Genomic DNA, 23312 nt, shown 5'->3' on the forward strand with positions numbered 1-23312 from the left:
CTTTCCCAACTTATATCCTTCATCCTTGCCTATCCCTCCCTATCCTTCCCTATCATCCCCATCCTACCTTCCTCTCCATCTTCCTCCCTCTCTATTCTCTCTCCACCCTTCCTTCTCTCCATTCTTCCTTCTCTCTCCATCCATCCTTCCTTCTCCCCCCACCTCTGACCCCTGACTATCCTTCCTCCATCCTACCTTCCTCTCCATTTTTTCCCTCTCTAGTCTTTCCCTTTTCCTCTCTTGTTTCCCATCATTCTTCCCCAGCCCTCCTCATCCCATCCTTCCTCCTACCCCTCTGTTTCCCATCTGTTCACCATCCCCACCTTTCCCCCTTGCCTTTCTTTCCCCTATCTTCTTCCTTCCTCTCCTTCCCTCCTTCCTCCCCATTCTTTTCCTTCCTCCCCATCCTCTTCCCCCATCCCCATCTCTCCTTCCTCCCTCCTCTCCTTCATCCCCATCTTCTTCCTCCACCCCATCTCTCCTTCCTCCCCATTCTCTTTCCCCCTCCCCATCCTTCCTTCCTCCCCATCCCCTTCCTTCCTGCACATCCTTTTCCCCCCACCCCATCCTTTTCCCCCCTCCCCATCCTTTTTCCCCCTCCCCATCCATTTCCACCTCTCCTCCACTTCCCCCCCCCTTTCCCACCCTCCTCCCCCTTCCCACCACCCACCACCCCACCCCACCCCACCCACCCCACCCCTACCCCCCCACCCCCCCAAATTTTTTCCTCCCCCTTCTCCCCAACCGCACCAGAGGGCGCTGCGGGCCGGCCCCGGCCCCGGCCCGGCTCGACGGGGCGGGGAAGGGCGGGATGTGCCTCCCTCCCTCCCTCTCTCCTCCCTCCATCCCTCCTTCCCCCCCTCCCTCCCTCCCGCCCCCGCCGCCCGGCCGGGGCTGCGCTCCCACGGTTGCCGCACACGGCGCGGCGGCTCCGAGCCATGAACCCTCGGCGGTGGCCGGGCAGCGCGCCCCGCAGCCGGGCTCTTCCCTCGGGACGTTCCTCTGGGGGACTAAAAACTCTGTGGATACAATGAAGTGGCTCTGGGACTCTTGGGGTAGCAGGAAAAATTAAATAAACCGATGTAAGTTTCTCTCTTATTTTTGTTGTTGGTGTTGGTGGTGTTGTTGCTCGGTAATAATAAATAAAAAAAAAAAAAAAAAAGAAAAAAAGAAAGAAAAAAAAAAAAAAGGAGAGCCAAAGATGTCTGGTCGTGAAAATGTTGGAGGAATTTGGCGTGTTGGGATTTTGCCTTCCCCTAAAGTTTTCCCCTCGAGGTGGGAGCGCTGTCCCGTCCGGGGTGGGTGGCGGTGAGGCTGCCGGGCTGGAGGAGGGAGAAGTTGGCTCAGCAGAGCTTGCTCCGGGGTGTAAAAGTGGAGGAGGTAGAGATGTAGGGTTTGCTGCTGAAGGGGAACTCTGGCTGGGAATTTGTCTAGTTTCCGTCTCGCTTCCGTGTCCAGAAGTGCCGGAAAGAGATAACAACACAGAAAATACTCTGCAAATTGTTCGGTAATGTCATGTGGTGTCGGATGTCTTTGAATGGAAATTTAGTGGCACGTTTTGAAGGGAAGAGATGAGCTAGAATGGATATTTCTGCGGTGGCAGGGAAAATTAATCATTCTCCTGTATCATGAGAGTACTACAGATATTACTTATAAGAACTGTCATAATATATTAAGTATATATCTTAATAACACCACTCACCTCAAAGCCATTTGTAGAACACCCGGGCTTAAAACACTTGGAGTTTTTAACGGCATACATTAAAAACTCCACTTGGCTTGTGCAAGTGAAAGGAAAACAGGGAGAGCTGTGCTGCACTCCGGCAAGGTGATCATGATTTTATCAAGGCAGCCCCGGGGGGAACGGTGACATACTGGGAGCACCGCGAGAGAGAATGAAAGCTAAATTAAAGCAAAACTTATGCAACCAAAGTGTGGCTGCAATGGAAATATATCAGACTTTTTAATTATATTTTTTCCTGGAGATTCGGGTGAGGAGGTGGAGATGAGCTTCTAAAAAGTGGAGAAATACACGAGCCGCGTGCACCTATGGCAACAGGTTTCGTTTTGCTTGGAAAGGATGAGCTGAGCTTTGTGGGTGCTTGAGCTGAACCTTTCCAGTTGCAACTGGGGCAGCTGCTGATCCTGCAGACGGGCGGCGGATCTGGAGCTGGTGGCCCCGATTTCTCCCACAGCTGGGGCAACAAGCAGCTATTCCCGAAATACAGGGCGTATGGTGGAATAACCGCGGCGATTCAAAGAGGATTTGTCAATACTAAAAATAAACAGGCCCGCAGATGTGTCCTAAAGGGTCATGTCCAGTCATAACATTTTCAGGGCGGATGTGCCGATTTCACAATTTTGCTTGTGCGTGTCCTGTCCAGGGTGCTGAAGTTCATTTTGCTGCTATTTTCCAGGATTTCTGGGCTTTGCAGAAGTGGTTTTTGGAGGCTTCCTCTCGGGTTAAGGCAGTGGAGGTTGAGTTGGAGGGTCCCCCCTGGGTGGCATGATGAGGACGCAGGGATGTGTTTTCAGACACGTATATTTGATCCGTCCTTTTGGCGTGGGAAAGCAGGCCAGGTGGAGTCGCAGATGGATCCAGCAGATCCTATAAGCTTTTGGTGGCAGAGAACTGGAAAGGTCAGAGCTGTAAGGCAGCGAGGAGTGAAACCCCCTTATTCTAATGGACTAAGAAAGTGGTGTTTTTGAGAGTACTGCTGCTTATTGGTTTGGGTGCCTTGCCTCCGATGAGATGTTGTCTGGTTCCAAAAAAGTTGCGGGGAACCCTGTGTTGGGATGCGATAGGAATGATGCAAATGGGATTGGAGTGATGCCCAATGATTTCGGTAATATTTTTGTTTTTCTGGTGTAGCCTTTTCAAATGGCAAACACAGCTGATGGAGACCTTCAGAAATAGAGGGTGCTTAAGAAAAAAAGTGTGTCTTTTGGGGGAAAAGTGTCTCAACAATTAAGCAATGGAAGCCTGTGCTGCAAGTTGTGATATTTTTAGATTAATGTGCCAAAAGGTCTCAGCTTTAAGTAGTGGGGTTTATGTAATCTTTGGTATGAGACAGATCGCAGTATTGCCAGAAATAAGCATAGAGGAATATGCTACTTAACTTGTATGTGTTTGGAGTTTCATGTTGTAATGTGTTTTTTCTCAGTTCTTGAAATTAATTCTGAATCCTTTTATCATGCAGATTTGTACTTTTTGTCTAGGACTCTCAAAGGGCTTTAGAAACACAAAGGATGAGATTTTGATACCTGTGTCTGCATGGAGGAGTAGTTTATGCTGTGAGGAGTGCTGTAGATTTAAAGCATGCAAAAACTCTGTACAGTATGGTTGAGAACTGATATTGTTTCATAGCCTCAGTCACTTGTTAGAGATCACAGAGGAACTCAGTTGCATCATTGGGTATGTAGCCCAAATATCTTGACCATGAAGGGTGTATGTAGATCATGAGGCTTCCTGCTTCTGAATGACAGCTTATGGGTATAGAGTTTAAAACTGCAACACAGAGGAAAGCATTGTATTCTTGGCTTGAATCAGAAACTAGCCTCTGTTCATGCTATGATGGACTAACCCCCATGGGACCAGTTAACACCTCCTAAGACTTCTACAGGTACAGAAAACGGCTGAGTAGTGACTGTGTTCTTGATTTAAATGCATAGTCATATTTAAAATTTGTATTGATAGAAAATGACATTCTGAAAGGCATAGAAGATTTATGAAATATAGCTGGTTTTAACTTATTTAAAAGTCCTTATTTTTGGTATTAGACAGTTATTTATCCCTTCTTTACTATTTCCAATTTAGTATCTGAAAGGAATCTTCTGCACATGTATGTGAGGAAGAAACATTTTGGGTTGCCTGTTAAAGTGTGTTGAGTGGTTATTTGGAAATCCTGGTCATGCTTTTTGGAAGGAACAGCTTATCATCTATCACCCCCTCAGATGTCTTTGTTTTTTAAATCTCAATTTGAAAAACACAGAAGAGACCTGTTGTTTTCATAGGGTGGTTGCTCAGTTCTTCTTTAAAATTACTACTTTGTAAGTTGTCTCCAATCGTCTTCAAGAATTATTTTGGAAAATTATAGGTCTGATAGTTAAAAGGTGGCAACAAGTAATTTCTCACTTCTGTTAAATAAAAATCATGTTTTACAAAGGCAGTGTCTCTCTGAAGTATATACTTGACTTCTGCTTGTGTTACATGCTATCTTGTGGTAGAGCCTTAATCAAAGTATGAATTTATATTTTAAATTCTCTCTCTGCTTCTCCGTTTTGTCTACAGTGTCTATTGTTGTTGATGCCTGAAAGTGTCCAAGGCCAGGCTGGATGGGGCTTTGGGCAGTCTGTGCTGATGGGAGGTGTCCCTGCCTATGGCAGGGATATGGAACTGGATGGTCCTTAAGGTCCCTTCCAACCCGAGCCATTCTTTGATTCTAACATGGAGGAAAAGACACGAAATCACTCGGGTCTATCCCTATGTGCTTACAGTGGGTATCTATTCCATGGTATCATATATCTCTGCAAACAGATCAGATAAGCATCTGTTTGTTTATCATTAAAATAACCATCGTCCTTATGAACACTGACCAATACAAAACCCTTGCTATATTTCTATTGATCTTGTTTTATTATTTATTTTGCAAACCAAACTGATGGGCCCACTTTGACCTGGCTCTGTCTCTTTGGGTTTCTCTTGCAAAGTGACAGTTTCTAAATCAGGAAGGAAATCAGGTCACATTTCTGGCTCTGCAGGATTTATATCACTGCTCTTCTTTCAAAGTAATTAGAGTTACTAATAATGAGGAAAAGAAAACTTTTCCAGAACTGGTATGTCCCTAACCCCTCTCTCCTTCCTGCTGTTTTTGTGTCACAGAAGAGATCCCGGTAGTGCAGAAAGTTTGTTGTGGAGGATCCTTTTGCTCCACCATTCAGACTGTGACCTCCTTCAAGTTAAGCTGCAGGTGATGTGGTCACTATTACAAAGATGCCTTCCTTTCCTTATATTAACAGTTTCCTTCTTTATTCCCTAGTCATTCCAGTATGGTGTTACTGGGCCATCTGTGGGCGTCCCAGTCCCAGTGGGTGAGCTCCCACAGTGGAGCTGCTCAGGTTTCAGCTTGGGAGAAGAATGAGGAGACACTGACAAAGAGCTGTTCCCATCCTGGTCCCTGAGCAGGCTGGGGACAGAGGAGGGGGACAAGATAAGAATAAGAGACACAGTGGTTTTGTTAAATACGTGTAGTGCCAGCTATTGTGGTTATGGTTTGTATCCCTTCTTCACAGGCTACTTATCAGTCACAGTTCACTGCAGCATACTCCCAGGAAAGCTGGCAACTGAACGACAAAAATTCCCTTTCCTTTAATATGTCCACCTTTGAGGTGGGGCTCAGCCTCCTGCAAGGAGGTTTGCAAACCCTTTGTGTGCAAAATTTTCATTCATGTTGAAAGACCCCTTATCTTTCATGGCAAAAACATGCCTCCCTGCTCTTTGAAACCAACAATGCCATTTTAATCACAATTCTGCATGACAAAAATGGCTTGATTTTTTTATCATAATAGTGCAAGAGCTTTTTTAAATACAGAGATACCACACATCAAATAATAAAGTTGTACCAAAACAGGCTGAAAACTTTAAAATTCTGTTCAGCATTGAGTTTTCCTTTTCCTTTTTTTTTTTTTAATTGAATTTAATTTGAATTTAATTGATTTTAAAGTGAGAACATTTCTTATTTACCCTATAGAAAATAAGTCTGTTCCTTATCAGATTGTTTATTTCAACTTTCAGCTTGAATTGAACTTCCCTGGCTCACTAAGCATCCACTAAAGAGGCTTTTTGCTGCAGTGCTAAAGCCCTGCCAACAGGTTACAGGTTGCTTTTTAACCTTGCTGGATTCCTAAGAAGCTAAAACTGCTGTGCATCATTTGAAAGTTATCATACTTTACTAACTTTAGTCTAACTCCAGGATTAGTATGGGACATTTAAAATGTCATACTGATGGTCAATATTTGAGTGTATAACACTGAAAGCAGACTGTGGGCATGAGTAAGGTGTCTATGTTGGAAGTAAGGAGTGTCTCTCAGTAGTCATGGAGTTTGTAGGCTGATTTTCACCAATAAGCCAGGTTTTAGAGTTTTGGAGGGGTTTTGTCTTGGTGGGGTGCAGTTGTTGTTTGTTTAGTGTGGTTGGTTGATTTTTTTAATTAGTATTTCTTTTTTTTTTTTTTTTCTCTCTCTCTCTCTCTTTCTTTTTTTTTTTTTTTCTGTTTATGATTTAATATTTCTCTAATGCTTTAGAGAAAATCGAGGAATCTGTGCAATAGGAAGGTATAGGAAAACTTGCTTGTGGACAAATTCTTTCAAGACCCATTAGCTGAAGATAAATTAGATACTAAGTTTTGAGGCCAAAATCCATTCTCAAAGACTCTATTATTCATAAAGTGATTTTTCAAAGATTCTTTTTCTTATTGTAATGAAATATTCACTTTATGCAAACAAACAGGCAGTGTTGTTTGTGTCTCAGTGGCTCAATATGCCACCATTCCCCCTGGCCGGCTTACAGAACACTGACAAGGGGTTTAAAAGTCACAGGAGCCAGATGCCCACTTGGCCCAGGGTAATCAGAACAGGGCAGCACAGAGGGCAGCACATTTCTGGCGATTTTCAGTGAGCAAAATTCACCCCAGTCAGAGCCAGCTCAGGTTTTGTGCTCCACTGCCAGCCCACTTCAGTCTTCCGAGGAGCATTTCTCGGAATGGGCTATACGAGGGCAGCCATTGCCCTGGGGAAATCCCAAAGAAGCACAAACTTTTCAAAAAATCATACCGGTGAGAATTAAATAAACCAATAAATCCTCACTGTTGTGTAAAGCTCATAAAATTGAGCAAGTCTGTGATGAAAATTTAATTTTTTCCTCCATGATATAGCCACCTAAAAGGGGTAGAGGTGTTAGGGGGAGGCTTTGCACGGTGGTGGGAAACTCTGCAGGTGCCTGTGCTGCTGGAGATGCAGCACAAGCTGCGGTACAGCATGGGTGGTGGAAGGGGAGCATGAAATTATGAGAGAGCTTCAGCCCAGCTTGCACAGCTTGGAAACGCATCATTAAAGCATTACAGCCTGACCTGTAGACAGGCATTTAGCATCGTCCCAGGTCTGACACGTTAGTAGCTGTTACATAATGCACAATTATAAAATCACGCCAAAGACTCTTTAAAATACCTGCCTGATTACAACTGGGCAATTGCGCTGCTTTTAATGGGGCTGGGTGCTGCAGGTAAGGTACCCCCTGCACCAGCGCATATTCCCCTCCCTGGCAGCTTGAAATACTTTACCAGGTGGAGCTAACAGTGCCATTCCCTTGGTCAGGAGAAGACCTCTTCCCTCTAAAGCTCCCCGGTGCTCGTGTCCTCATCCTGGTTCACCTGCCCATGCCTGCTCTTATGTTACAGAGGTTGTCCTGTGCGTCTGGACGAGGGTTTCTACCCACCCCTGATCCCCAGATTTAGCACAGCAAGCACGGCAGCATGACGCAGCCACTTCCTTGCCCTCCCTGGGGCCAAGCACATCATCTCTATTGCCTCGCTGGCTAGAGTTTGAGGCCCTGACATGGAGTGATGTGCGGCTTCCATGCTGCTGAAGGGGCTGGAGGCAATAAGAGGGGTTGGGAAGCACTGCAAGTATCTTAAGGATTTTTTTTAGGTCTTTATCTTTAAACAGTGTTTCATGTTGAAAAGTCTAATCTCCTTCAACACATGCATGTAATTCCCATTCATGTGAGAACAGAGGCTGCTGCCGGCATGCTCAGGAAGTAACCCCGTCAGAGCTGTGGTGCGTGGCAAAGTTACCCGTAGCTTACTGAAGTCCTTGTCGCTTTTTCCTTCCGTTCATTTGTCAAGCAGAGGGCTGGGTTCAGCTCTCAGCTCCATAAATCCAGATCGACTCATCTGACTTCGGTGGAGCTAATCCAGATTTGTGCAGTAGCTTCCCCGAGGACTGCCCGGTTTCGCTCTGGGTGACAGTTAGTGTGCCAGTGTCAGAATACATCTGATCTAGCCAGATTCCCTGTCTTGAATCATTAGTTATTCCTTGGCAAAAGTTTATCAGAAAGAGCTGTTGTATTTGAAAACAATATACAAATTCTGTTGCTAATGTTAGAAAGTACAGGATTTTTTTTTCTCTTACTGTTGAAACTAAATATAATTTGAAAGATAATGTACAAGAATTTAAATATAGCATGCAATTATACATTGCATATGAATAGTTTCTCTCATTTTTAACATGCTTAGATTTTTTTTACCAGTCTTTCTCAGCAGACAGCTGTTAGATAAAGAGAGAGAAGTGAATAGTTGTTATGAAACGACATGTCATAGCTGAAGGAAAAAAAAAAAAAAAAAGAATCATCATATGAATATCAGAGGAAAAAGACAGAAAAAGTCATCTCTCACTTCCTGTGCTTTTTGCTCCCGTCATGTCCTTTCTTGGCACTTCTGAACTTTAGCTGAAGAAGTAATTTTGTTCCTGGACATAATGCTTAAGATCTGCAACAAATTTCCATTGCACTCCTGTTCTGTCTGTGTGCAGGGAGTTTTGAATCAAGGCTCTGAATTCTTTACAGGAGGATGAAAGTGGAGTAGAAACCTTCCTAGGAAAGTCTATGAATTCTTGGGTTCCTTTACCTTTAGTGAAAGTCTTGTTTGAGTTGCATTGGGTTTTCTTTCCTGTGAAGTTGCCTAAACTTGACAGTTCCCCAGAGTTTTCTCAGTGTCCCAACAAGCAGCTGCAAGGTGTACGGACGTCCACCTGGGTGCCCAGGGTGGCTTGGGCAACCTGCTTTGTCCTGTAGCTGTCAATACCCCAGAAACACTGCTCTGGGTCACACATGACCTTTTTTGGGGTATGGAGGTGGCAAAAAAAAAAGATCCCCAAACTTAAAATATAATAATAATAAAATACTTATGGTGACTCCAGACTCCTGGGAACAGAGGAAGTGGCTGAATATGAGGTTATGGTCTGAAAACACTGAAAGATTCTGGGCTGTGGTTTTCTTTTATTAATTAGCTAAAGTGATATTCAGAATCTGAAACCAAGGCTTTTAGGCACATCTCTGGTGCCTAATTCTGCTTGCTGTCTCCTTGTACGGTGAATCAGGAGACTGTTTATTGAAGTCAGTGATGCAGCGTCAACATAAGTGCAACATAAGGGAGATGGGGGATTTGTTTACGAGCATAAAAATCCCCTGGACAGTTTAATACTAACAGTGAAAATTACTGAATAGCTGCAAAGCACGGGCTTTAAATGTAGCTGAAATAAGTTTTCTGGAACATTTCCAGCATTATTTTAAGGGCCTGATCAAGACCCCAATGCAGCCAAAGGTAAAGCTCCTTTTGATTTCTTGGGATCGAGCATTATATTTCTGAAACACCATTCCTGCTCCTAGAATTTTCTAAAGGTGTGTTTCAGGTGGTTTTTGATTACCTATTAAGCCAGATGTAATGTCTTTTGTATTCCTTTAGCTCCTGGATTGGTTAAATATAAGAAGGAAATAGCATAATAACTCTGTTGCACAGCACATTCTAATTTTCAATGTACTCATTCATTGGACAAGATGTAGAAAACTATCTTTTGTTGCCTGTTTTCCCAAAGAAAATTGGTTTTACCATTACCCTTACTGTGCGTCTGTTCTGTCCTGTAGCTTTTGAACCTCCTGGATTATTTGGCTCAGAGATTTAGGACTAGAAGATATTTGGGTTGTGCGAGTTTTGTCAAAGGAAAGGGTGATCCCAGATAGAGAGTGGAGAGACTGAGAGAAAAGTCTTTTCCAACCTAGATGATTCTATCATTGTAAAGAAGGTGACTGTAGGGTGACTCAGCCACATAACTTCATGACAGCCAATCCCTCAGAGACCTAGAGGGGAGCAGATTATTTTAAGTAAAGTGAATTGTTCAAAGAATTTTTAGTGTATTGTACTGTATTGTATTGTATTGTATTTTTAGTATCCCACTGCCAGGCTGGTGTCCACTTAACCTACATTAACCAGGTTCATGAGGTCACATAATGCCAGGTGTAGACTATGTAGAGCTAATTGTATAGTTTTAAAGGAGATTTAGGGAACAAAGCTCTGGGATTTCGTCCCCTTTCTAAATCACATCTGAAAAGACTCCAACATAAAAATTTGTGCGCACAGCTGTGAGAGTTTGTGGTCCTAATAAAAACCAGAAGAGATGAAAGAGGGATATATACATTGTCCCAGAGGACCATGGCCCTCCCTCCGCTCTAATCCTGCCCCACACATGGCTAAAACCGTATGCATGCCTGGGAGATGTTCGTCTGTACTGGCACCACATCAAGTATGAATTACTAACCATGTATATACATACAAATCTATAAAAATCAGGAATAAAGCAGAGCTATTGAAAATGCAATTTTCAGCTGCACCAGCTGGAATGCAATTTCTAGCTCCACCAGTTGCACACTCCCCATTTTGCTGGGATCTGTCATCTGTGGTGTCAGATGGGGGATGTGTGCCTGCCTATTGCATGACGGTGGTGCAAATGGAGCTGGCATTTAGTGGGGATGTACTGAGGACCTCCCCCCCGTGCATGTGCACCCTTGCAGCAAGGCTGCAGCTGCTTCTCCCCTGGCCATCACTGCGAGATGGTACGAGGAGGGGAAAATGGAGAAGTAATCCCCAGCTGACACCGTTCCTGCCAGGAGGCACACGTGGCCAGCAGCTATTTACACAGCCACAGCAGGGACTGGCCTGGGTTCAAAGGAGAACAGAGGTGGCCCCCTTCTGCTCCTCCTCCTCACCCTGCTCTGCTACAGGCTTTGCCTTCCCTGAGCAGTAAAACCCACTTTCTGCCATTGCTTACAGACCAAAATGCTTTTTTTTCCCCTATGTATTGCATAGGATGCTAATTGCCAGGTGGGCTTTCTGAGCTAATAGTTGGGATATAGCCTTTAGTAATGCTTATAGTCTTTAAGTAATGCTTATCTTCTGTGAGTCTGTCAAGTTATCCATCCCCAGTGTCAACCCTATTCAGCTAGAAAACATGCTGAGCAACAACATGTGGCTCCTGTGAAGTCTGGTGTCTCAGTTCAAGCACAACTTAGAGATTCGGATGCTCATTTGATGAAGAAACCGTGCTAGGAAGTGCAAGAGGGCAGGTGTGCCAGCATGCTCCATGTTTGCTAGCTTGTGTGGTGTTCATCATGCCAATAACTTCAGGTTCCTCAGATCCTGAACGAAACCTGGAAGAATGTGCTTGCAATGACATTTTCTTCTCTCACTTCAGTGGCCCAGGATCCCATCTTGAATGCAGAGCACCATCATTTCATGCTCACTGAAAATTGCGACAGCTGAACAAGCGAAGTGCTTTGCAGCAGCGCAAGGCCCAAACCAGACCTCATGGAAGCCTGCAGCTCCCTCATAAGGGGAGCGGAGGGGCAGGCGCTGAGCTCTGCTCTCTGGGTACAGCGACAGGACCCAAGGGGACGGCATGGAGCTGGGACATGGGAGGGTCAGGCTGGGTGTGAGGGAAAGATTCTGCACCCAAAGGTGGTCGGGCACTGGAACAGGCTGCCTAGGGACATGGTCACAGCACCGAGCTGCAGGAGTTCAAGGAGCATTTGGTCAATGCTTTCAGACACAGGGTCTGTTTTTGGGGTGCTCCTGTATGGAGCCAGAACTCAATAATGCTTGTGAGTCCCCTCCAAATCAGGATGTTCTGTGATTCTAGGATTCTAGGGCTCAAAATGCTGGACCTTGCACATTTATTTGAAATATCCCTATGTTGGTTCTAATTTTCCTCCTAATGCTAGTCTGAAAGCTAGTTTTATATTCATAGCTAGTTTTGTGCATGTTTGAATGGCTCCCTGGTACATTATTTCTTTAGGTAGATTTCTATAATGTTAATGAATGTGAAAGTTGTGATTAGCACAGGAGATTATTGCTTATAGCAACTACACAATGTATTAGGCAACCCATCAGTCTTGCTGTTAGAGCACTCTGCAGAATTCGATAAGTGACATTATTTACACAGTTGCCTTTATGAGCTTGAGAAACTTTGCAAAAACGTGTTATAATCTAGGCAATAGCTTTGCTAAAAAGCAAGTTAGCTTCATCGATTGCATTTCTTCACTTTGGTTACTGAACTGCGTGCTAAAAATAAATTAAAAAAAGCCATAATTGAGATCAATCTCTAATTGATTTTGACTTGTCGTGCCCAGTTAAAAGCAGAACCGATGCTTTCTGGAATGTTACTGATGTTCAGAGACTTTGTAGAGCTGCATACATGGAAAAGCATCAATAGCAAAAAGAATGATCTCTTAATTTGGGCTTCATACAGAATTTTTCGTACTTAAATGTCAGACTAAAGTTCAAGTGTTCTTCAAAGTCCAGCAAGAAACTTCAGTGTCAATGAAATTCCTGTTAAAACTGTCCTGTGAGGCTTTGCTGCCTGTAAAGGCTGGCTCCTTGAGCCAGAAATCACAGTGATCCATGGGCTGTGTAAGCAAAGGCTTGGCAACAGGGTGGTGGTTAACATGGAGAGCCTCTGATGGGGTTATCCGTGGTGGGATCTGTGCTCTTCACGCAATGAAAGCCAGCCTCAGCTGCTCCACAGCCGCTTTGGCTGTGGGTCAGACAGGGACAGACGCCCCGAGGACAGCCGGGACGGGCTGCACGGCTCCGTGCTGTCCCCGCACAGGGCTCACGGTGGACTCGGGTTGCAGCTCCAGTGCTAAACATTGTGGAAAACGCTCTTTCCAAGAAGCACGAGGTCAGGTGGGGACCCATGCACTGCGTCCCTCTCCTCCATCTCCAAAAATACCACCCTGCTCCCTCCGCTGCTTTTCTGGTTGTTTTTCACTGGACCGCCAGCCCTGTGCCCCAGGGACGGAGGGAGGGGAGAGCCAAAGCAGAGGACAGCCTATTTTTAGGCTGACTATCTCCCACTCCCTGGCATGCTGGGTGCCAATGAGGTGGTGTCGCAGGGCGATGCTCGCGTGTCTGCAACACAGCCCCTGGAGCAGGAAAGGAGCGGAGATTTGAGCCACCTTCCTGCAGGCTGGGAGGGTCCCAGTGCCTGTCTAGATCAGCAGTAAGTTTTCACCTTTGCATCTGTTTATTTCCAACTGGATAGCTTTCTCATCCCTCCCCTCGCATTTTATAACAGAACTACATAAATGCTGTGCTGTGCAGTGTTTTCAAGCCCAAGTGCAGGAATTCTGTTTGTGCCTTTCACTTGATTTGGTAGTGGGATAAAAAAAATAAATAAATACAGGTTATAGAATTTAAGCTCAACTGCATCCATCAGAGATTATTAAACTGTAAAGTGAAACTGTGATCACCTCCTCCATTTCAATAATAGCAGAGGAGTCCCCATAATTTATTAGTGTTGGAGCTAGAGCATATATTACCTAGAAAACATTAATTCAGGGAGGTGGATTTTCCATCCTTCAGTCTTTGGTAAATTGGCAGTCTTTGGAAAATCACAGTCAAATTATTTTGTTAAAAGTGTGCACGTTGTGCCTTATTTATATATCTTTTGTTCCAGTTCCTGGCCACTGGATTTCTTCTATGTTTGTCTGACAGGCTGCAAAGCCCTCTGTAATATGCAGAGTAGCAGTATTGTCGTGGCTGTGTTTGTCCAAGGGTACTGGTACAGAAGTGAATTCATCTTTTGCCTTTCTCTTTGGTATGATGAAGCTCTTTGCATCATTTACCATAAGTCTGGTTTCTAGCCTGTAAATGTCCTTGGTGATGCTTCCCTCAGCCTTTCTAATTCATCCCCATAACCCTTGAGTTGGCGACATCAAAACTGAGCACTGTACGGGGGCAACATTCCCATCAAATTATATTTGTGCCCTCTCAGTGCTGATTAACCAAGCCCTGCATCAGCTATTCTGCTTGTCTGGCCAGAAAGCAGAGGTGACGTTCACTCAGATCTTTCTGTTTATCCATATAAAATCCTGCCACAAGTGCTTTATGCAGTGTTCCAAGACCTAGGAAAGCAACATTGATACTCAGAGTGAATTCTGGCCAAGCCTCTAGTAACCCTTGGGTACAGTTATCCTGACTTGTTGATTTAAAAAGTCAAGCTGTAGAAGTTTCTGTATGTAGTACCTCTTTGTTATTTGTAAAATGGAAAAAATGTCGTTCTCAGAGTGTTATTCCTCTGTTGTATTTTTTTTTCCCCTGAATACAGAACAGAAATCTGTGTTGAACATTTTTGCCTTTTCTGTGGCGTTGCACCTGACAGTACTTCCACAATACATTTTGGTCTTTGTGTTTGAAAAGTTCATTCTTGTCTTCAAAAAGGCCAGTGATGTCTCTAGCCACAGATTTCTCACTGTGTCTTTTTACTTTACTGTTGTCACCTAAGTCACTTTTACCATTCTTTCCTTCATTTTTATTATTTTATTTTATTTTATTTTATTTTATTTTATTTTATTTTATTTTATTTTATTTTATTTTATTTTATTTTATTTTATTTTAATAAGCTTTGCGCAGTGACATGTGTGCAGCATTTCTTTGCACCACGTAAGATATTTTGGTTGACACAGGAGAGGAGGCAGAAACTCTTCCAAGCCCTTCAGTGCCCGGGGAGCTGACTGCCTCGTCATGCTGTGACTGGACCTTTCTCTCTCTTTGCATTGCCTGGCCAACACGGGATTTGCAGGACGATGCAGCAGGTATTTGGAGAGAGCTGGGAAATGATGGAAGTTCAAGTCCCCAACATCTTATGAAGGGTGGAATTCTTTCCAAGTTAATAGCCTCAACAAAACAGATCTGCTTCACATCACCAAACCTTGATGCATCTCTTTTAATGCAGGACAGGCTAAAGAGGCTGCACTCCCCCACCATTACCATATCACACATGAGGGCAGCTGCAAATAATCTCTTTTTCTCCCATAAAATCTGTTTGCATTGTCACGCCACCTTCTTCTGTGTTTCTGCTAACGTGTAATTGGGACTTAAGAAAATGAAACCAGGGCCAGAAACAGTAGACATCCCACAGCCACTTCCTTTTTGCAGCCAAACAGTAAGTCACATCTCTGCATCCTAAACTGGAGACTGCACCAAAACAGCATCCTTGGGATGCTCACTGGTCTCAGCACTCTCTTGCTGGGCTGAAACACCCAGGATTTTGGGAGAAGCCCTCTGCTCTGTGGGAAAGCCCAGGCTGGGAGGTGAGCTACAAACACTGGGTGAATGAGCTGAGTGGTAAGGATTGTAAGGAGGAAAGGCAGCTTCACAAATTATGATTGAATCTCTACAAGCCAGTGATTTTTTCATTTACATTAAAGTACCAGAATTCAGTCTTTCAAGCCTCCTGATACTGGGGTCCCTTAGCAAGAGGCCCAAGGCTTTCTGGCTCTGACTGAACATGAACTCTGGGCTGATGCATATTTATTATTATTTTCTGTTTCATGCCGCTGATTGTCCCAGATGCAGCAGAGGAAAATGACTTTCAAATGAGAAGATTTTCATAAGCCTAGAGCATAACTGTACTTGGAATGCAAACTTTAATCAGTTATTATCTGGAAAAATGTCTAACACAGTGCCAATCTCTGCTGGGTTCCCCAATCATCCTAACATCAGCTACAGGTGGTCCTTGGACGAAAGATGACTCCCGTGTAAAGCATTTAGGACTCCTTGTAGGGACCTTGGAGCAGGGACCACCCACCTTTCTTATGTACTCTGAGAATAATTATAAATATTAATGATAATGATTAATTTATGTTGGTCAGAAAGCTTTACCTCACTGGGGGAACAGAGTATTTTTAGTCTTGAGAATCTCTGAATGTTTTTGGCAAAATCTTACTGTTGGATTCAAGTTTCTGCTTCTTCAGTTCAGCAGTCAGGTTCCCATACTCTTGGCCAAAGAAGTGCCCCTAATCCAAAAGAGGCATCAAACCATCTGGCACCCCAAAGCACCCAGTGCTAGGCACCTTACAGGGGGTCAAACCCCACATGGGAGGAAGCTTTGCTTCAAGATCCCGCATCACCCCTCACCATCCCACTCTAGGGCCACTCCCTGCCCCAAGAGCTTTTGCTCTGCACCTAAAAAATGCAGGTACCTGTGTAAGTGGTCGCAGTAAAGAGCTACCAGAGGAGGCAGTTTTTTTCAGGACACAACCAGAGAGCCTACTTAGCATAGTTTTACAGGCTGCTAATGTGGTTTTATTGCTTCTAGGACCTGACCTATTATTGTTATGTGCTGTGGATGCTTTTATTCATTTGGAACTGATCCAGGGATCTCTAACGGAGCTTTGCACAGCATGACCCAGGTATGCCCAATGTAACACTCCTCCCATGCACTGGGAAAGATGTGTTGTTTTTTTTTTGCACTGCAACTGGGAGGCTTGGGGAATTAGGCTGGCAGCACAACTTACCTTTGCAGATGCTGTGCTCTGGATCCTGCAGGGTACTGGAGGACTACAGGGTGGGAGTAAGGGATGTCTCCGTGCTCCCCATCACTGCACGAGGCCGTAGGTTTCTTTTTGCTCTGTTGTGGACTCAGTGTGCGTGTGCTGAGCGCTTCAGTCCAAGCGCTGGTGTGCAATGAGTCATCCCCCTCTGCTGCTAATAGAAAACTCGATAGAGCCCAGATTAGAAATGGACAAGGGATGGTTTCTTAGACTCACCTTCCCCCGCACCACTGAGCCCAGGAGTTGCACAGCCACGGCTGCTCTGCTCCATGCCCTCTTCTCCCTCAGACAGGTTGAAAACCCATGGGGGAGAGGAGGGATGAGGCAGAGGAGGGTGGAGGAAAATTCAGTGAGTCCTGGTTAGGCAAAGAGGCCTTGTTCATCCTGACCCATCACCAGGACCAGCTTTGCCTTACCAGTGTTCCCATGGCCAAAATAATGGATCTCAGCATTATCTGTAGTCCTTTAAGCATTTACTATGTTTTGGTGTTACTAGTTTTGACTTTCTATCCCATTTTACAGCCTCAAATAGCTAAAGTGAATGTTTTCTGTTTATTGAGCTTTTCGTGGTTTCTTGATAATAAACAGCATTTTTCTACATTTTTTTCCATGCTTAAAATGCTGATCCAAGCAGTACCATCTTGTTTGTGAGGCCAATTGCTGTCTTGAGATTCCTAAACACAGATTTAAAAAATAAATAAACTTCTTTTGGCAAATGGTCACTTTTATGCCTGAATAGTCCATAGGGGCCTTGTCGGTGTTTTGCAAGTCTAAAGAGGTCTTCCTTGTTACCAGAAGTAGCAATTTCATACTGAAAGTGGCAAATTTTTGTGTTATGGACATAAAAGCTTTATATGACAATGGGATTTTGCTATGAGCACTGGGAGCGTGGGTGCACATGTTTAGCTTTAAGCTAATTTTTGGTTCTCCCTGAAGTGGTCAGGTAGTTGGACTCAGTGATTTTTTAGGTCCCTTCCAACTGAACTACTCTACTCTACTCTACTCTACTCTACTCTACTCTACTCTACTCTACTCTACTCTACTCTACTCTACTCTACTCTACTCTACTCTACGCTACTCTACTCTACTCTACTCTACTCTACTCAAGTCCCAGGGGCCTGATGAACGGTCTTTCTGCCCACAGCTCTCAAGAGTTTCTGTCCTCACTGCCATTTTTTCCCCCTCCAAAACCTTGCTTTTGCTTCCTTCCAAGCAGGAGCACTTCCCACCTAAAGAAACAACACTGGATTAAGGCTTTTAGCTAAAAGGAGAGGAGCATATGCATGCCTTACACAGATAATCAGGGATAGAGAGAAGGGGAATTTTGCTCTTGTGTGAGCTGAGACATTGCTTTGAGGTGCCTCTGTCTCTGCATGGATGACATATCCACCTAGAGAAGCTGCACTCTCACCATGTGGTTTGCTATGTAAGATGATGTGGTGCTTTGGTGATCAAACACAAAAAAGCTGTTGTCTTCAGGGAGGTTGAGTTGTTCAGCCCAGGTCTATGCTGCCCTCCAGTCCTCAAAATGGACCTCTGCTGGGGACCTGCCTAGCTTTTGCTCTGCATGGACTTTGTCATGCATATTGAAGTTGTGCTGTTAGGAATAACAGAGCATTCAAAGTATTTCAGCATGAGTGGCTCTAACCCTGACCCTAGCCTCACATAGCCTCTAAAAATGCAGACTCGATGAAACCGCTGAAAATATATTGTAGAGCTTAGCCATCAGAGCAAAATGCCTGTAAATATTTTTTAAAGTAATCAAAAGGCGAAAAAATTAAGAGCAGAAGAAGGAGAAAGTGCACTGCTAGTTCAGTGGAAAAGACAATTGTACCTGCTTGTAGCAAGAACAACTTCATCGTCTGATGCGTGGACTTCTTCCAGCTTGTCACAACAAATACTGCACACCCAAGGCTATTTGTTGCATTAGCAATAAACCAGTGAACATAGGGAGCTGCAGCTCATGTTGGCACATAAGCTAGGCACCAGTTACTGCTGGCACAGATATACTACTGTTTAGCAAGGAGGAGAACTGGTGAAGACGTGAAATGGCATCAAGGACACACTTTGTTTCCCACCTCCTCTGAACTGTGTGTTGATCAAGCCCAAGTGTTAAGTCAAGCCCCAGGTGATAGCATTATCTACTGTTTTGCTAAGAGTACTCAAAAGACACCTATCACCCTACAGCTGAGGCTCACTGCACTTTGGTTATGATAGGACCAATCTTTATTCTAGGACCTGGCAGGGCACAGCAGCAGCTGACTTCAGATCCCAAATGGCAGCTGAGAGATTCCGCTAAGGAGAATCCTGTATTCAGCTGTGAACGAGTAGAGGGATGGTTTGTAGCTTAACATAGGCAGCCTTACATAATGCAGCCAGAAAAACAAACAAATGAAGAGGTTGCAAATGACCCAGAGGATACATTGCAGAGAGATGAGGAAGAAGAAAGCCTGCATTATTCTTGTTATAAGTATCTGAAGGTAGTTCCCCACTGGACATCACAGCTCAATCTTATTTGAGGTAAAATCATCTGGCTTTCATCAAGGTTCCTGTCTGTTCCAGGGGCTGGATGATCAGAGAAACAAGTGAGCTGCACCTTGTAGAAAAGGCTTGCGATGTTGTCCTTGGCTTTCAGTGTGGAACTATATAAGCAAGGTGTAAATGTCTTTGCAGCCCAGATTTCTCTCAGCATCTTTACCTCAACAGAGCTGTTCACAAGATAAAGGAATGCAGAGGCGAGGGTCATGGAGAAGGAGCAGCTGGACAGGATAACCTGTGGAAAGAGATGGTACTGCCTTGCCTTCTGATGGCAGCCTTGCAGCTGCCTTCAAGATAAGAACATGAATCCCAGAGACAGAGCAGATGTGGGCTTGAAAACCACAGGCTTGTTAATAATTGCGGACTAATATATCACAAGAGTGTCTACAGGCTGCCTTGGAATTGCTCACGTGAGCACGACAGAGGGACAGAGCGCAGGGTACCTAGACAGACTATGGACACTGATCTTTCAGACCTGCACTGATCAACCCTCAAAAAGCAATTCCACAAGCTCCAGTTTGGCCACCTACATTGCATCTTCTATTTCTAGGTTTTCAAAGCCAGAAGCGCTTCTTTGTCTGTCGGGTGCTGGTTTTGAGGTGAGAGCTGCCCCCAGGAGCAGAGTTCTGCTGATGGGGAAGCATCGTGGCTGCTGAGCAGGAAGACAACCTCCTGTTGTGGGCATAATCGCTGCATTCCTTGACTGGGAGAGGAGCGGAGCAAGCCTGCCTGTGTAGGACTTACATGGAAATGGCATTTTTATGGGAATATCTGAAATGCCTCTTACAGGCACCCGGTTAAACACTCCTCTCTGTCTGGCCACAGGCCAGTCTGGAGTCCTTTGAACTTCTTGCCCTCCAGGCAGAAGCTGGGGTTGAGTTCTCCTGTTGGCTTTCAGGACCCTGTTTTTGGTAGTAGCCCCAGCGAAGGGAACCCAGCAGCCTAAATTGTTGCCAACAAAGTTTCATGTGTCTCATCGGCCATGGTAGGGGTTTGACAGAGTTTTGTCTTCTGCAGTTTTTGTGGCACTGTGTCCACTCGCTGGCAGACCTCAGATTTTAGCAGGGATAGAAGGCGGATCACAGCTGGTAGCCAGGCAGTCTGCCAGTGCGCATCAGCCATTTCTCGTGATATTTAGCAGCTGAACTAAGTTGATTTTTTTTTTGTTTGTTTGTTTTTTGGTGTGGAAGCTTTGAAACCTGTTGAACTTGCCATGTAGGAAAATGTCCTGTTAGTCCAATGCTCATTTGTAGCAAGGACACACAAGTTTGGGAGCATATTCCTGCTCACGGCTTAAAATGTGCTTTCAGCACATTGTGCATGCACACACCAGAACTCTTGAGAAGGTCCCAACATCCTGTTTCTATGTGCAGATATACAAAGTGGTGCATGCAGCCAGGGAAATAAAGCTAAAAGTGTGTGTAAATTCAGAGCCTGCTCTTTCAGCTCTCGTGTACCATATGCTGCTCTCGGGGAGCGTAGGATTTCAGCCCAGCAATCAGGCTCCTGTGGGAGACTCGCACTGCCTCTCTGCTGCCCTAGTCAGAGGCTTTATGTGAAGTTGCTACTGCTGAACTCAAATGAGGACTGAATACCACCAGGGAGGGCTAAATGATTTTCGTGGCCTCAGTATTCTGTATGGTGCTGCTTTAAGGGATCAATTCACATCAGACTTGGTTTCCTCTTGCTTTGGGAACTAAGTTTTAGACTTTGCCATTGAAATGTGAAGAGAATAAGAGAGGAGCCAAAATATGAATCTCTGAACAGCAAAAGATATTCTGCTTTTCTAAGGTTATTACCCTAAAATAATGTAAATAAAACTCATGTTGCTTTGTGACTAACAAAACTAATTCAGCTTTGTTTCCTAGCTCTTGTGACTTTAACTTGCCCTCCCAAGCCCATAGGCTCTTCCTGATCACTTGTGGGACTAAGTGGCAATATGTGCAATGGCTTAGGGCTGTATGTCCTATTGAGGATTTATTTACATCCCTAAACTGACTGATATACTGGCTGCCATCTCTCAGAACAGGGTAGGGGTGGGAGCTATGCTGCCATGGGGGTACTAAGGTTGATTTATTTTATATAGCTCTTCATTTCAATAGGATGAGTGGGCATTTAGTGGATCTAAAACATCTACTTCCGTCTCAAGTATGGTTGAAATTGGCCAACGGATTCAAAAGTTATTAGAGGGGATTAAAAGACAGACAGCATGATCAGATAAGCCTGTTTCCTCGGAAAACTAGGCTAAAAAGGGAAAAAAAAAATCTAGTGCAAGGACTCCTGTGATGTCCTCTGTACATCCTGTTTTTTTTCAGCATCCACTGTAGTTAATTCTGCAAGCTCTGAGTATTTACAAACGAGTGATGCAGCACATATTGAAGTGCTGCTCTCCTTTGCTCTGTTTACATTGCACCTAGAACACGGCATGTGGTTATCCCACTGATATGGTATCAATCCTCTGTCTTGGGAGCCAAAATCTGTTGTGCATGCATAAGGAGTGGCTTCAGGTTAACCGCATCTGGACACCCCTGTGCCCAAACAGAATTTAGTGGCCAGGAGACAAGCCTCGTGTCCCTGTCCCTATTCATTGAAGGACTGTAAGACACGCCACCAGGATGGTCATTCTGTATCCCAGAGCAACTTCTTCTTGGTTTAGGTGTGAACATGGACATGTTTTAATTGAGCAGGGATGTGAGGCTGTGCCCAGCTCAGCCTAAAATATACACTTGACTATCATCTTTCATAGTCAGCATCATTTTGCTGTCTAGAAGTTGCCAGTTCATAAATCAAGGTTTGCAGACTGGGAGGTGGGGAAGTCCATGAGGTATTGTGTTTGGTCTCTAGATAAGCAGCTGCCACTTTGTCTGTACAGCAAGGTCGATGGAGCTTTGATCCCCAAGTACATTTCAGAGCAAGCGCTGCTAGTCATGAGCCCACCATCCAGGAGGAGTGAGGGAAAGGGGCTGGGTTTAATGGAGCCTTTCATCAGAGAGAAGGATGCTGGAAGGAAAGGCAGCCACAGCTGCAAGAAGAAAAATAGTTAAAGTCTGTGAAGGTATTAAGACTTGGAATTTTATTTCAGGCTATGTAAAGGCATATTCTGGGAGGTGAATTTTTAAAAGTAAAGGAATGGTACATGGATAAGGTTTGGGTTTCTGCCTTTTCTTGGTGTTTCCAGCCCAGTTTCTGCATTCCTGTTTATATCACAAAGCCGGTAAATTTTCAAGCAGACACACAAATCCAGAAATAAAAGGAATAGCTGGTCATGAACCTGCCGCCCACATACATAGCCAGTGAGCCAGCTGGGTGCCAGCACTCCTCCCTCCCTTCCTGCTTCCCTGACATCCCTGTTGGCTCAGCCGTCATGACATGAGTGAGACATTGCTGAAATCCACGAGGCAGATTTCCAGAGCAGGGTTGGGAATGAACTCCTAAAAACGGTCTGGAGAGACTACCTTGGCTTTCAGAAGCTGTAGTGCTGGGATTCTGGTAGCTCCTGAGCATCATCAGGAAAAAGAGGTTTTATGACTCAAAATCAGTGCTTTGAACTCTTTTGGATGAGCTGGTAGACAACATTGTTGTCAGAGGTGATGGACATCAGATGAAACTCATACCTGACAATGAAAAGATTCTGTCTGGTGCTTGCTTGGGCTTTCAGACCTTCTGAGTGTGTCTTGACGCAGCTCATGCTGTAAGCCGCCTACTTGCACTTCTTGCATGGGGAGGCAGAGAATGGGCATCTGGGCAAAGCCTGGGAGAGCTGGGATCCCCTCCTCCTGCTGGTGGAAGAGGCAAATAACTTCAGACCATTCTGCCCTTCATTCAGTTCACGCTGTGTTTGTCCAATGGTAAGCAGCAAAGTAATTGCATTTGTTGCCTCTGGGTGCTGCTGTCAAAGAATAAAAAATAGCAACAGGAATTTCTGGGGCTGGGCTTCAGTTCAGAAGCTCAAAAAAGTTTGTACGCACTTGAAAATCCCTCCCTGCCCTTCCTTCTCAGCTGGATATTTAACATTATGAGGGAACACTTGGTACCATGCCTAGTACTCAGGATTAGTAATTTGCTTTGTTGTGTGTGTTAATCTAAAGCCCCTGGCTATGCAGCAAAAAGTCAGCCAAGTTCCCTTCTTGGAGAAGTCTGGGAGGAGGTCATTAATCTGGTGTGTGTAATGAAGCACTGTGCTCAGAAGGGTCATTATCTGCGCGCTGCCAGCCTGCCGCACGGAAAGGACTGAGCAGCATTTACCCTGATGGCATCAGGTGTGCAGCTGGGAGGAAACCCCTGCAGCAGCCAGAGGAAATCTCGAAAAAAGGCTCGCTGTCAGAAAGCAGTT

At 44.7% G+C, this 23312-nt stretch overlaps 1 protein-coding gene across 5 annotated transcripts in view; it reads left to right on the plus strand.

Moving 5' to 3' along the window:
* The first annotated feature begins 917 nt into the window (after positions 1 to 917).
* The window catches only part of LOC311432690 (sodium channel protein type 5 subunit alpha-like), a 206930-nt gene continuing 184535 nt past the window's right edge, over positions 918 to 23312 (plus strand). For all 5 annotated transcript variants that reach the window (XM_084511137.1, XM_084511136.1, XM_084511135.1 and 2 more), the window contains exon 1: positions 918 to 1082. The gene's annotated coding sequence lies outside the window, so the exon portion shown is untranslated. The remainder of the gene's footprint in view (positions 1083 to 23312) is intronic.

Source organism: Aythya ferina (assembly GCF_964211825.1).
Source record: "Aythya ferina genome assembly, chromosome: 2".
Lineage (NCBI taxonomy): Eukaryota > Metazoa > Chordata > Aves > Anseriformes > Anatidae > Aythya > Aythya ferina.